This window comes from Lissotriton vulgaris, chromosome 2_1, assembly GCF_964263255.1.
Source record: "Lissotriton vulgaris chromosome 2_1, aLisVul1.2, whole genome shotgun sequence".
NCBI lineage: Eukaryota > Metazoa > Chordata > Amphibia > Caudata > Salamandridae > Lissotriton > Lissotriton vulgaris.
This window is the reverse complement of record NC_141687.1, coordinates 706,079,863-706,092,408: the sequence shown is the minus strand read 5'-3', so window position 1 is coordinate 706,092,408 and position 12,546 is coordinate 706,079,863.

The following is a 12,546-nucleotide window of genomic DNA, read 5'->3' as shown; positions in this document are numbered from 1 at the left end:
ATAATCATACTTGTTCGAATGCTTGTATGCCGGTACTTCAGGAAGCACTGCATCATAATTCGAAAAGAAATACTCGAAATGATTGCGACCATAAAACATGCTAAGCAGCAAACTACATGAAATTCCATATGCCAATGGAAGATGATGGTATCTAATACCCTCGTCTACAGAGCAGGAAATTGCATACACACATAGCAATCTTTCGCATCAATTTACTCATACAACAACTTCGCATACGCATTAAGCTTGAAATTACCCTTAGAAAGAACTGCATGTAATTTACGACTCTCTTCTAGCAGCAAAGCTCTGTCGTGTCCTACCTTGACCTCTTCTTTGCTAGGAGTAGTGGGTGCAGGTGTTCCCTCAACCTTTACTGCCTGCTCATGTGGTGCTAAATACGAAACTACAACTACTAGTATAATAAATAGTATCACTCCTCCTATAAGTGTGCCTACAATGCACCTAGCTCTACGATTCGGGTTTCTAGCCTCCATGGTCTCAGGACTTGCTTTTCAATATAGTCGTTCAACAGCAGTTTTCAAAAGTCTTTTTCTCCTTCTTCCTGCAGAAGCACTCGAACCACACCCTCAAAGGCTGAAAGTCCCCTTTCTTTATTTCAGTTTATTATTTACAGCGAACAATAGACTACCCTAACCCTTCTCCATCCTCTATGGGAAGTCCCTAAATTTCTTCTTCTTCCACTCGAACCTAGGTTTATTTACAGCAAGTATTTTCAAATGTCTCATTCATCAATAATAAGATTTGTTCCAACCGCTTCTAGCACATATTCCAAAAGTTCAAGACGAATAACAATAGATTCTTGAGCTGATATTTCAGGGCCAAATGTAGGAAAAAGCCATCTACTCAAAATCAGATGACAAATTCTGCTTAAAATCGGTGGATTTGGAACAGTGATAGTCAGTACACCTTCGATCTCAAGTCCCGGTACCAACAATAGCACGTCCAGTTTGATGCTAGGACGGTTACTGATCACTGTCACTACCCTCACCCTCCCCGATCTCAATATGCCTGGCATCAGTCACAGGGTAGGTCCACTCAGGAGTCACATACCTCTGACAAGGCACCCTCTTTCGCCTTGATCTTCTCAGTCCCCCACAAGCTTGCCCTTCCCCGTCTCCATCTGATTCTGACTCCTCAGACACAGGTGCAAGGTCCCTCTCAGACACCAGCCTCAGGTTCAATCACCTCTGTCTTTCTGGCCACTGCTCCCCTGCTCTGCTGGTTCACTTTGCTCACAGTTTTCTTCGGCTGAGTTTAGCTTCGGGTCACCTTCACAGTCACTTCCCCTTTCCGAGGCAGTCTCAGATTCACTTCCGTTGTGACCCTCTTCATTTTGATTTAGTGAGTAACCAGCTTCATCAGACACCCTCACAGCTTGGCTTGTCCCCTCCTGTGGCCCTGGCCACTTCAGCTGGATTTTCGTCAGGGAGAGGAGCTGTTTCTTCCAAGGGTGCTGGAACTCGACGGGTTTGTGAAGCATGCACCCAATTCGGTAGCCCTCCACACTTCACAGCAGTGTTTAAAAAGGATGACTTGGTAGGGTTCCTTCCAACGAGCATCCAAGCAGCTCTTTCTCACGTGCTTCCGAATCAGCACCCAGTCCCCCGGACTTGGGTCATGGAAGAGATCACTGGAAGCTGGAACCTCAGCAGCCTGCACCTGATGGGACACAGAATGGATGACATCAGCAAGTCCCTTGCAATAATCAAGGATCAGATCATCTGTGACACTCAGCAAGGCTGTCGATGGTACCGCTGGTAACCTCATTACCCTCCCCATCAGCACTTCATGAGGCGAGAGACCTGTGCTTCTCTCTGGGGTACTGCGCATACTCATTAGCACCAAAGGCAAGGCATCTTGCCATTTAAGAGACGTGGATGAACACACTTTTGCCATCCGAGCTTTCAAAATTCCATTGATCTGTTCCACTGTTCCAGAAGCCTCTGGTCGGTAACTACAATGGAGTCTCTAATCAATGTTCAGTGCTGTGCAAAGCATCTTCATGATCTCACTATGGAAGTGAGATCCTCTGACAGATTCCAAAGAGGTTGGGACCCCGAATCTAGGCACAAGCTCCCTCAACAATAGCTTAGCTACTGTAAGTGTGTCGCACCTGTGCGTTGGGTATGCCTCCACCCACCCTGAGAATACACACTACCACCAAAATGTACCTCAAATGATTGCATCTAGGAATCTCGATAAAATCCAATTGCATCCTATTGAACGTTTCCCCAGACCTCCAAATGTGACTCATGGTAACTGCAGTTCTCTTTCAAACATTTATTTGTTGACACGTAACACACCTTTGACATACAGCTTCTGCTACTGCACGAAACCTTGAGTTGTACCACGTCTGTCTGAACACTCTTATCATCGCATCTCTTCCCAAATGAACTGCACCATGAATTTGTCTCGCCATTGGACTCAACAGCTCATCTGGCAACACTGCTCTCCCATCAGTTGAGACCCAAATATCCACATCTCCTTTCATGCAGCCTGAATTGATCCACACATTTTTCTCATGGTCTGACACCTGTTCCTGCATGCACCTGAGCTCATCCCAAGTATCTGCTATGGCAAGCATCATGTCTAACTCGGTTCTTTCCCCGCATCCTTCATTATCTTGTTCAGTGAATGAATAACCTTGCTCGGCACAGAATCGTGCAACTTTGTCCGCATAGCGGTTTCTAAGTGACACGAAATCTGTCCCTTTACCATGAGCTCTGCACTTCACAACAGCGATCTCTGCGGGTTCCTGCAATCAATCAATCAATCAATCAGTCATTTGTTAAGCGCACTACATACCCGTGAGGGTCTTAAGGCGGTGGTGGGGGGGAGGTGGGGGCCGCTACTGATTGAACCGCCAGGTCTTTAGTATCCTCCTGAAGGTCAGTAGGTCTTGGATCTGTCGTAGGCTCAGTGGGAGGGCGTTCCATGTCTTGGCGACGAAGTGGGAGAAGGATCTCCCAGCGGTGGTTGTTCTTCGGATGCGTGGGACGGTGGCGAGGGAGAGGCCGGCGGAGCGTAGCTGGTGGTTGGGGGTGTAGAAGGAGAGACGTCTGTTGAGGTAGGCTGGGCCGGTCTTGTGGAGTGCCTTGTGTGCGTGGATGAGGAGCTTGAAGGATATCCTCTTGTTGACGGGGAGCCAGTGTAGGTTTCTCAGGTGCGGGGTGATGTGGCCGTGTCGTGGTACATCGAGGATGAGTCGCTGCAGTCTCCCCATTGTCTAGCAGGGTCCTGATGTCATCGGTGGTGGCGATGAGGGCGGTCTCGGTCCTGTGGTTGCTGCGGAACCCTGACTGGGAAGGGTCCAGGATTCTGTTCTCTTCGAGGTATCGGGTTAGCTGTCTGTAAACGATTTTCTCAATGACCTTGGCCGGGAAGAGGAGCAGAAAGATGGGTTGGAAGTTCTTGAGGTCTCTTGGGTCTGCCTTGGGTTTTTTGAGTAGGTCGTTGATCTCTGAGTGTTTCCAGATCTCTGGGAAGGTCGCGGTCTCAAGGGAGAGATTGATGACGTTGCGTAGGTGGGGTGCGATGGAGCTGCTTGCTTTGTTGAAGACGTGGTGCGGGAATGGGTCTGACGTTGAGCAGGAGTGGATTGTGCTCATGGTCTTGATGGTGTCAACGTCGCTCTCGCTGGTCCAGGCTAGCAAGGGGATGTGGTCGATGGTGTGCAGAGGGTCGGTTGTGTTGCTGTCTGTTGGGGCTGTCTGGGTGTTGAAGCTGTTGTGGATGTCTGCTATCTTGCGGTGGAAGAAGGTGGCGAGGGAGTCGCCCAGGGCTTGCAATGGCAAGGCTTCTAGAAGCTGCCTAACAAATTCTCCATTCCGGATTGGTGACCCTGACGAAGTCATGTAACCTCTCTGAGACCATAGCTGTCCATAGTCATGAACCACACCAAACCCGTATTGTCTGTCAGTGTAAATGGTAATCCGAATTCAGGCAAGCACGAGTCAAAGCTATGAGTTCGGCCACCTGAGTGGAGTATACTCCTTCCAGGCATCCAGCTTCAACAACTCCTGAAATGGTGCATACAGCAAATGCTGCTCTCAACTGACCAATACTGTCTCTTATGCACGAACCGTCAACAAAGAAAATCTACTCAGGGTCAATCAGTGGTTCATCGACAATGTCAGGTCTCGGTTTGGTGCAAAGTTAAGTCACATCAAGACAATCATGGGCCTCACGATCTTCATCAAGTGTGTTTGGCAACGGCATCAAGGTGGCAGTATTCAAAACAGAGCACCTCTTAAGGGTCATGTTCTCCGCAGCAAGTATAACCTGCTCGTAGCGCGTGAGCCTATTATTCATCAAGTGCTGTGTCTTGGTCCTGGTCATTACTAACTCAACTGAGTGTGGCACATAAACAGTCAATGGATGACCCATAACAATGCTTTCACATCTTTTAACACCTGTTGCAGCAAAGGATTTGAGACATCCGGGCAACGCTGAAGCTACTGGATCTAAAGTAGCTTGGAAATAGGCAACTGGTCTACGGACACCTCCATGATCTTGAACTAGGACTGCTAATGCACAACCTTCTCGTTCACAGCAGAACAGTGAAAAAGACTTGTTGTAGTCAGGCATTCTCAGTGCCGGAGCACGACAAACGTCCTCTGGCAACTCAAGGAAAGCCTTCATACAGTTGTTGTCCCATGGTACCGGATCACTCATGTCCTTGTGCGTCAGTCTCTGCAAAGGCTTTGCCTTTAATGAGAAGTAGGCAATCCACGGGCGACAGTAGCCAACCATCCTAAGAACATCCTTACCTCTCTCTAGCTTGAAGGCACCAGCATGTTCAATATTGCCTCAATCCTGTCTGGTGATACCTTCCTTTTGCCCTTCTCTCCTGTTCCCCAGATACTGCACCTTGTTCAAGCAGTACTGCAACTTATTTGGCGACACCTTGTGTTTGTTCTCTGCCAAATAGTTCAGTAAAGCAATGGTATCAATCCTGCACGCGTCCTCAGTCTCTGATGCAACAAGGAGGTCGTCTATGTACTGGACGAGAACAGAATTCTGCGGCAGTACTAGACTCTCAAGATTCTTTTTCAGGATCTGATTGAAGATCGATGGGTTCTCCGAGTACCCCTGAGGGATACGACACCATGTTAAGACATGACTTTCCAGCTTGAAAGCGAATAAAATTTGGCTCTCCTCATGCAAAGGTATCGAGATGAAAGCCTGACAGAGAACGATCACAGTGTACCACTCAGCTTGGCACGGGATCTGAAATAATATTACAGACGGTTTCGGTACCACTGGACAACAGGGAACAACTATGTTGTTCACTCGGCGCAAATCCTGCACAATCCTGAACTTCCCGTTCGGTTTCTGCAATCCCATGATTGGCGAGTTACATGGACTCCCCAATATCTCCTTCAGTATTCCCTGTTTAATCATAGACTCAATCACAGGCTTTATCCCTGCAATCGTTTCTGGGGTCAAATTTAAGGGTGGGCGTAAAATCCGTTTCGCGGGCGAATTTGCATTTCCGCGATTTCGCGATCCACGAATCTCGCGAAATCGCTGTAAAATCCGCAAATCAGCGGGGACGAATTTCCAGCCAAGCAAGGGTTACAGCAGCAGGTGCAAAAGTTGAACCTAATTTCTTTGTAACCTTTTACAAAAGGGTTACAAACAAATTAACTTCAACTTGGACACCTGCTGCTAATTGCTTCCTGGCGCCTCGTTGCCTACTTGCAACTATTCTCTGACCCTGCTCTGACCCTTGAAGCAGGGTCAGAGAATAGTTACAAGTAGGCAACGAGGCACCTGTCCAAGGAATTAAACCTCATCAGGAAGCACTTACAGATATAAAAAACAGGAAGAAGGGAGAGGATGGCAAATACACCCATTTTGAGTTGTCAGGAGGGGTTAAACTAAAAGAGACCTTTACAGCACAATTTTCATATGCATTTTGCTAAAAATAAAAAGCTGTATGTTCTGTAGGGGCAACTCAGGAATCTGGCCCTTCAGAGATCCGGCCTCTCTTTCTTTCTCTCGTTCTCTCTCTCTCTCTCTCTCTTTCCCTCTCTTTCTCTCTCTTTCTATCTATCTATCTATCTATCTATCTATCTATCTATCTATCTATCTATCTATCTATCTATCTCTCTCTCCCTCTCCCATAAACGACTGAATGGGTAACTTCGCTATGCAAGCAGCTCGCGAAGACGCAAAAAGCCCCGCGAACACACAAAAAACTCCGCGAACACACAAAAAACCCCGCGAACACGCAAAAAAACCCAAAAATCTGCAAATTCGCGAATTTTGCGGATCGTGAATTCGCAAATCTGCAAAGTCGGGGATCGCGAATTCGCAAAATTCGCCCACCTTATACTGAGGTGTTCGGGGGAAATCAACGTTCTCCTTGACTTGAATCTTAACTGGCTCAACACCTTTAATCAATCCTATGTCTTCCCCAGTAAAGTCCCACACCACCTGTGAAACTGAGTCTCTGAAATCAAAAGGAAGCTCTTCCACTATCAAGGCAGGGTACATTTCTATGCACACATGCTGATTCACGACCTTAAAGGTAGCGTTGTCATCATTAGTCTGTAATTCCACTCCCTTAGGGGTGCAATAGATTGTACAATTAAGCTTGCACAGGAGATCCCTCCCTAGCAAACAAACAGATTTGATTTGATTTGAATAAAATTTATATCACGCAGACAATAACCCGAAGGCATCAAGGCGCCTAACAAAGCATATCATAAACATAAGCATGACACCATTACAGATAAGCCTGCACAAAAAGATGCGTCTTCAGAGCACTTCTGAATGCCTGAAGAGTGGGTAGGGACCTTAGTTCCAGTGGGAGGGCATTCCACCACTTGGGCGCCAAGGTGGAAAAAGCCCTGCCACCCCATTTAGCTCTTCTGAATCGAGGGGCTGACAAGAGAAGTCTACTAGAGGAACGCAAATCCCTAGAGGGAATATAGCGGGACAAGATAGATCCTACACTAGTAGAACTATTTTTAGCAAGAGCTCTAAAGGTCATACATAGGGTCTTGAAGTGGATACGGTCCTCAACAGGTAGCCAGTGTAACAGCTTTCTGGCCACTGTGGCTGAGGCACGTTTCGGGAGATCCAGCACAAATCTGGCAGCAGTGTTCTGGACTACCTGCAAGCGCTGCAGTAGACTTTTATTCAGTCCCGTATACAGCGCATTGCAGTAGTCCAGCCGAGAGCCAATGAGGGCAACTGCAAGCTGTTTCCTTGCCTGCAGTGATAGATAGTGCCTGATCCTCCTCAGGATGTGGATGATGCCCCAACAGGTAGAGATGGTTCTGCTAACCTGTTTACCCAAGTTGAGGGCAGGATCAATCATAACCCCAAGATTTTTTGCAGAGGATGTAGGGGTAGGGCAAACTCCTAATGAGTCTGGCCACCAGCAGGATGACCATATGTCATCTTTCCCTCCAAACACTATCACCTCCGTCTTCTTTCCATCCAGTTTCAATGAGTTATGGATCATCCATTGTCCGACTGCCTCCATACAAGATCTAAAATTGGAGGCAGTCGGGGCACCTGACTGGGAGAGAGAGACAAGGATCTGGGTGTCATCCGCATAGGATACTATCTCCATCCCATAAGATCTAATGAGCCTGGCAAGTGGGGTCACATAGATGTTGAATAGGGTCGGACTAAGAGCCGACCCCTGGGGGACCCCACATTGCACAGGCAGGGATGGAGATAGATACTCCCCCAACTTTACTCTTTGCACTCGATGATTGAGGAAAGAAGTGAGTAGATCTAAAGCTGAACCCTGAACCCCAACCTCCCTCAGCCGAGCTGTTAACACTGAGGGAGAGAGGGTATCGAAGGCCGCCGTCAGATCCAGAAGGATCAGAAGGGTGGTCTGGCCCCCATCGACACACGTGCGGATATTATCCAACACTATGGTGAGGGCCGACTCGGTGCTGTGTTCCCTCCTGAAACCATGTTGGGAAGATTCAAGACAGCCCGAGTTCTCTACAAATGCGGCAAGATGTTTGTTAAGATGTGCTTCCAGCATCTTTGCTGGAGCTGGAAGCAGTGGTATAGGCCGGAAATTTTTTAGAACCGCAGGATCCAAAGAGGCCTTTTTAAGTAAAGGTTTTACCACCGCGTTTTTCCATTGGGTGGGGAAAAGGCAATCCCTCATGGCTCTATTCATTATGTCAACCAGAGGGGGCAGGAGAGTATCCCTACACTGTTTGAGAATCCTGAGAGGGCATACATCCAGGGGTGAGCCAGATTTAGTTTTATTGAGGAGGCTATCCAAATCCTCTAGAGAAAGAGGGGGGAAAGAGTCTAGAGTTCCCAAAGGAAGTAATTCTGCAGGGGCATGGTCCATAGTCCCCAGAGCAGGAGGCCCACTGATGAGAGATCTTTGCAGCTCCAAGGCAGAGTAAATGTCAAATATTTTTGACTGGAAGAAAGAGGCAATATTATTGCACAGCTCTTGGGATGCTACTACGGGATCTGGGGTTTGGAGGGTTATAAGGGAGTCCACTACCCTAAAGAGCTCTTTAGGAGAAGTCAGTGAGGTTGTCAGGGCCATAAAATGCTCTTGTTTGGCCTTTATGATTTCAGCCTTGTATTTCCTCAGCAGAGTCTTATGAGCTTCCTTATCCTTTATGTCCCAACCAGAATGCCATAGTCGCTCCCGCCTCCTCACTTCTTGTCTGAGGAGTCGAAGGTGTTCCGAGAACCAGGGGGCTGAGGGCCTTTTTCTGGCTCAGTGGCATAGTTGGATCGGGGCTAATTCATCCAGTGCCTCAGTCACTGTCTTTTCAAACTGTAGGACTGCTGTAGAGACACTTTCCCCTTGAGGTGAGGACAAATTGTGTACCCACGGGGTAAAGGAGCTATTTGAAATGTTCTTGAAATTCCTGCGGCGTTCCTTTTTGCTCGGAATATTTTTGGACGTTTGGATATGCGGGCAGGCTAGCTCAAATGGAACGGCCAGGTGATCGGACCATGACAGGGAGATAGGGTCCTTGATCGTCAGCCTCTCGTCATTGGAAAAGATTGCGTCGAGCGTGTGGCCTGCTCGATGTGTAGCCCCTTTAACCAACTGGGCAAATCCACAGGCTGACACGGCGTCAAGCAAGGAGATGGTATCCTTGATGTCATGCCTCTCCAGATGAAAATTAAAGTCTCCCAGAACTGTGAAATCTTTCCGACCAAAGTAGGGTTCTAGGACGTGGAGAAGCCGTTGTCCAAAATCAGTACGTGAGCCAGGAGGACAATATGCCAAGATTCCGTTGAAGAAGGCTCTATGGCCACTTTTTATGGAAAAGAATAGAGCTTGGAAGCTGTCCATGGGGGCAGAAATAGAGGCAGTGTGGCAATGGAAGTGGTCCCTATAAAGAATTGCTAGCCCTCCTCCCACCCGGCCCAGTCTATCTTGACGAGCCAAGCAGTATCCTTCTGAGACAGCTTCAATAAGATCTCGACCGGAGGAGTCCTTTGCCCAAGTTTCCGTAACAAAAACCAGGGAGGGCTTCCTGTCTGATACAAATTCCCTGAACAAGATGTTATTTTTAATAAGCGAGCGGGCATTTAGGAGGATGCAATCTTCCTTCAATGTCCTGACTCTGGGGGAAGTGGGTAGTTTAGACATATGACTAGATGGAGGGGGTGTGGCACTTCCCGTATCTGATATCCGGCATCCACACAATAGAGGGCGTAGAATGTCGTCAGGCGAACATGTATTAGAACATGTGAGTCTAGGTGGTTTAAGCTTGAGCAAAGTCTGAATGGGATATCTAAGGTACAGGGGGTCGGGGTTCCCTAAGCCATACGTCCAGCCGTCCAGCCCGTCCTTAGCGCGGACGGGCGCACACGGGCTGGACTCTGGAGTGACTCCGGCGTCACGGCGGCGCACTCGCAGCGCGCACACGATGCGCGCCATAGTAGTCGGTTTAAGTAGGGCTCTAGTCAGTCCACCTGACTGCTAGAGCGCGAGTCAATGCAGCGCTTCCCAACACCCACCCAAGATGGCGCCCACCGAATACTGAAGCGCGAGGGACCGGCCCGCCAAAATAGCGGTGATGGCACTATTAATGTGTAGCAATGCGATCCAGGGATAAAAACAGAGGAAAAACTGTCGGCAAAAGAATTTAAAAGATTCGACAAAACTAGAGTTTTTAAAATAAGCTAAAGCGTCCTAATGCGGGCGTAAATGCAGCAGTGATGAGCCTAAGCAGAGAGAGCCTACATCCTGCCTTCCTTAAGTAGTGAGCTCGGAGCAGCCTCTAGTCAGTCCAACTGACTGCTAGAGCGCGAGTCAATGCAGCGCTTCCCAACACCCACCCAAGATAACGCCCACCGAATACTGAAGCGCGAGGGACCGGCCCGCCAAAATAGCGGTGATGGCACTATTAATGTGTAGCAATGCGATCCAGGGATAAAAACAGGGGAAAAACTGTGGGCAAAAGAATTTAAAAGATTCAACAAAACTGGAGTTTTTAAAATATGCTAAAGCGTCCTAATGCGGGCGTAAATGCAGCAGTGATGAGCCTAAGCAGCAGGACTTGAATCGCACACTACGAATTGATGTCTATCCCTGAACGTCCCTATTTTCACAGAAATCGGTCCTGTTAGAGGATTTGTCATTCTCCTATTGGCAACACCTACAACTTGGATTGTCTGTCCCGAGAGGGGTAGGTTGGGGACTACTGCAGATCTCACAGTAGAACGGGTAGCACCAGTATCAACCGGAAAGGTTGTAGGATGACCATCAACATCAGCTTCTACTAATGGTCCCCTCTGGTCTACCTCCAAGACTGCCCCAAGAGTGCAGTCCTCCTCCCCTCTCAGGCACCGTCATGCCAATGAATCTATGTAACAATCATCACTCTCCTCAAAGAGAGGCATCTGCCGGTAAGTCCGAGTCCCTGTCGATATTCTTGGTGGCTGGGGAACCTGGACTCGAGGAGCTGAAGTCCTCCCTTTTATCGATTTATTCTTGGCTACTGCTGTCGTCGTCACCTGGGGTACCTGTTTCTGAACCACTTCCTCCTCCTGCTGTTCCTGATTTGCAGGATTATAGGGACACTCGCGTCTCCAGTGTCCAATATGGTGACACTGGTGACACTCAGTAGTCTTTTTCAACGTCGCTATGTCTACCATTGGCTTGGAGTCATCCCCATTTCCCTTTTTCTGACCATTCTGTTTCCTTCCTAAAGTACCACCCTTATCAGCAGATTGCATCTGGACCAGCATCAGCTTGTCCTCGAGCTTTTTGTGCTTCGAGTCGATTTCATCACTACAGTATCTAACATACCTCAAAATCCAGTCCAGCAGTTTGTTCTGCCAAAAAATCAAATGTTGGTGGATCATAAGACAAATGTCAGGCCTCAACCCTAGAACAAACTTTTTTTTTTAACAATTCTTTTTAGTAAAACATAGCATCAGTCAAACATACACAGTACAGAAAAATGATTGTCACACTCAACCCATTACCCGCGGGGGTAGAGGATATAAGAATACATGCACATTAGGAACGTTACGGGGATGGGGGTACATCAAAAATGGCATTACTAGGTGGTACACAGATCTCTCCTCTATATTTATTCCAGGGTCCCCATATTGAAGCCCACCTCCGAGGGCGGCCCCTTGCCACAAAAACTGTTTTTTCCCGGAACATGCTCCAGTTGAAGTTACTCTTCCAGCTCTCAAGGGTGGGAGGCTGTTCTGAAACCCATTGCTGGGCAATGTTCCTTTTCGCTATCATGAAACTCAATGTGACCGACTGTGTCTGTGCGTACTTAAGGTCGGTAGGTTCCCATATGTTAAGGAGGCATCTCCTCGCCTCTGGTAGTAAGGAAACACCTAGAACCTCATGAATAATGTTATGGATCTCACGACAGTACTCAGCGATATATCGACATTCTGCAGACTCCAGTATCAGACAGACCCATCTGTACGAGGCGGGGCCCCGTAACATAGACCCTATGCAATATTTTTAATTGAACAAGCCGTAACCGTGCAGGAATGACCACCACTTTAGGAGAAGACACAGCAGATTGCCAGTCCTCGTCATCAAGTTCTATTCCGTCTCGTACCCACTTATCTCTCAACTCTATAAGTAGTCCGCCCTGTGATTAATTAATTTCTTATAGATCAGGGAGATCGTTTTTTCGGGGAGGTGACCGTCTAAAATTCTATCCTCGAGGGGAGAGGCCTCCGGAAGGTCAGCGTCAACAGGCAGGGCCGCTTGTAGTGAGAGTACAAACTTTGAAACAAACTGTCCCTTGTCCCTAGGATCCATCACATCTAACCCACTGTACTGCTTAAAGACCTGCAATAGTCGTTCGTAATATTTATGCACTGTCTCTTTAGGCTCCTGAACCGTCCGATCTATCTTCACCCAGTCAATATCCTGTGGTGGTACCTAAGACTTCAACCAAGTAATCTCTTGTTCGTATTTTTTCATTACAAGAAGTGATGGTCCATTTGTGGCAGCCTCCCACTCTGGCTCCATAGTGGGCCATTCAACAGCAACCTTGCATGCTACCCACAAGTCGCCTGGAA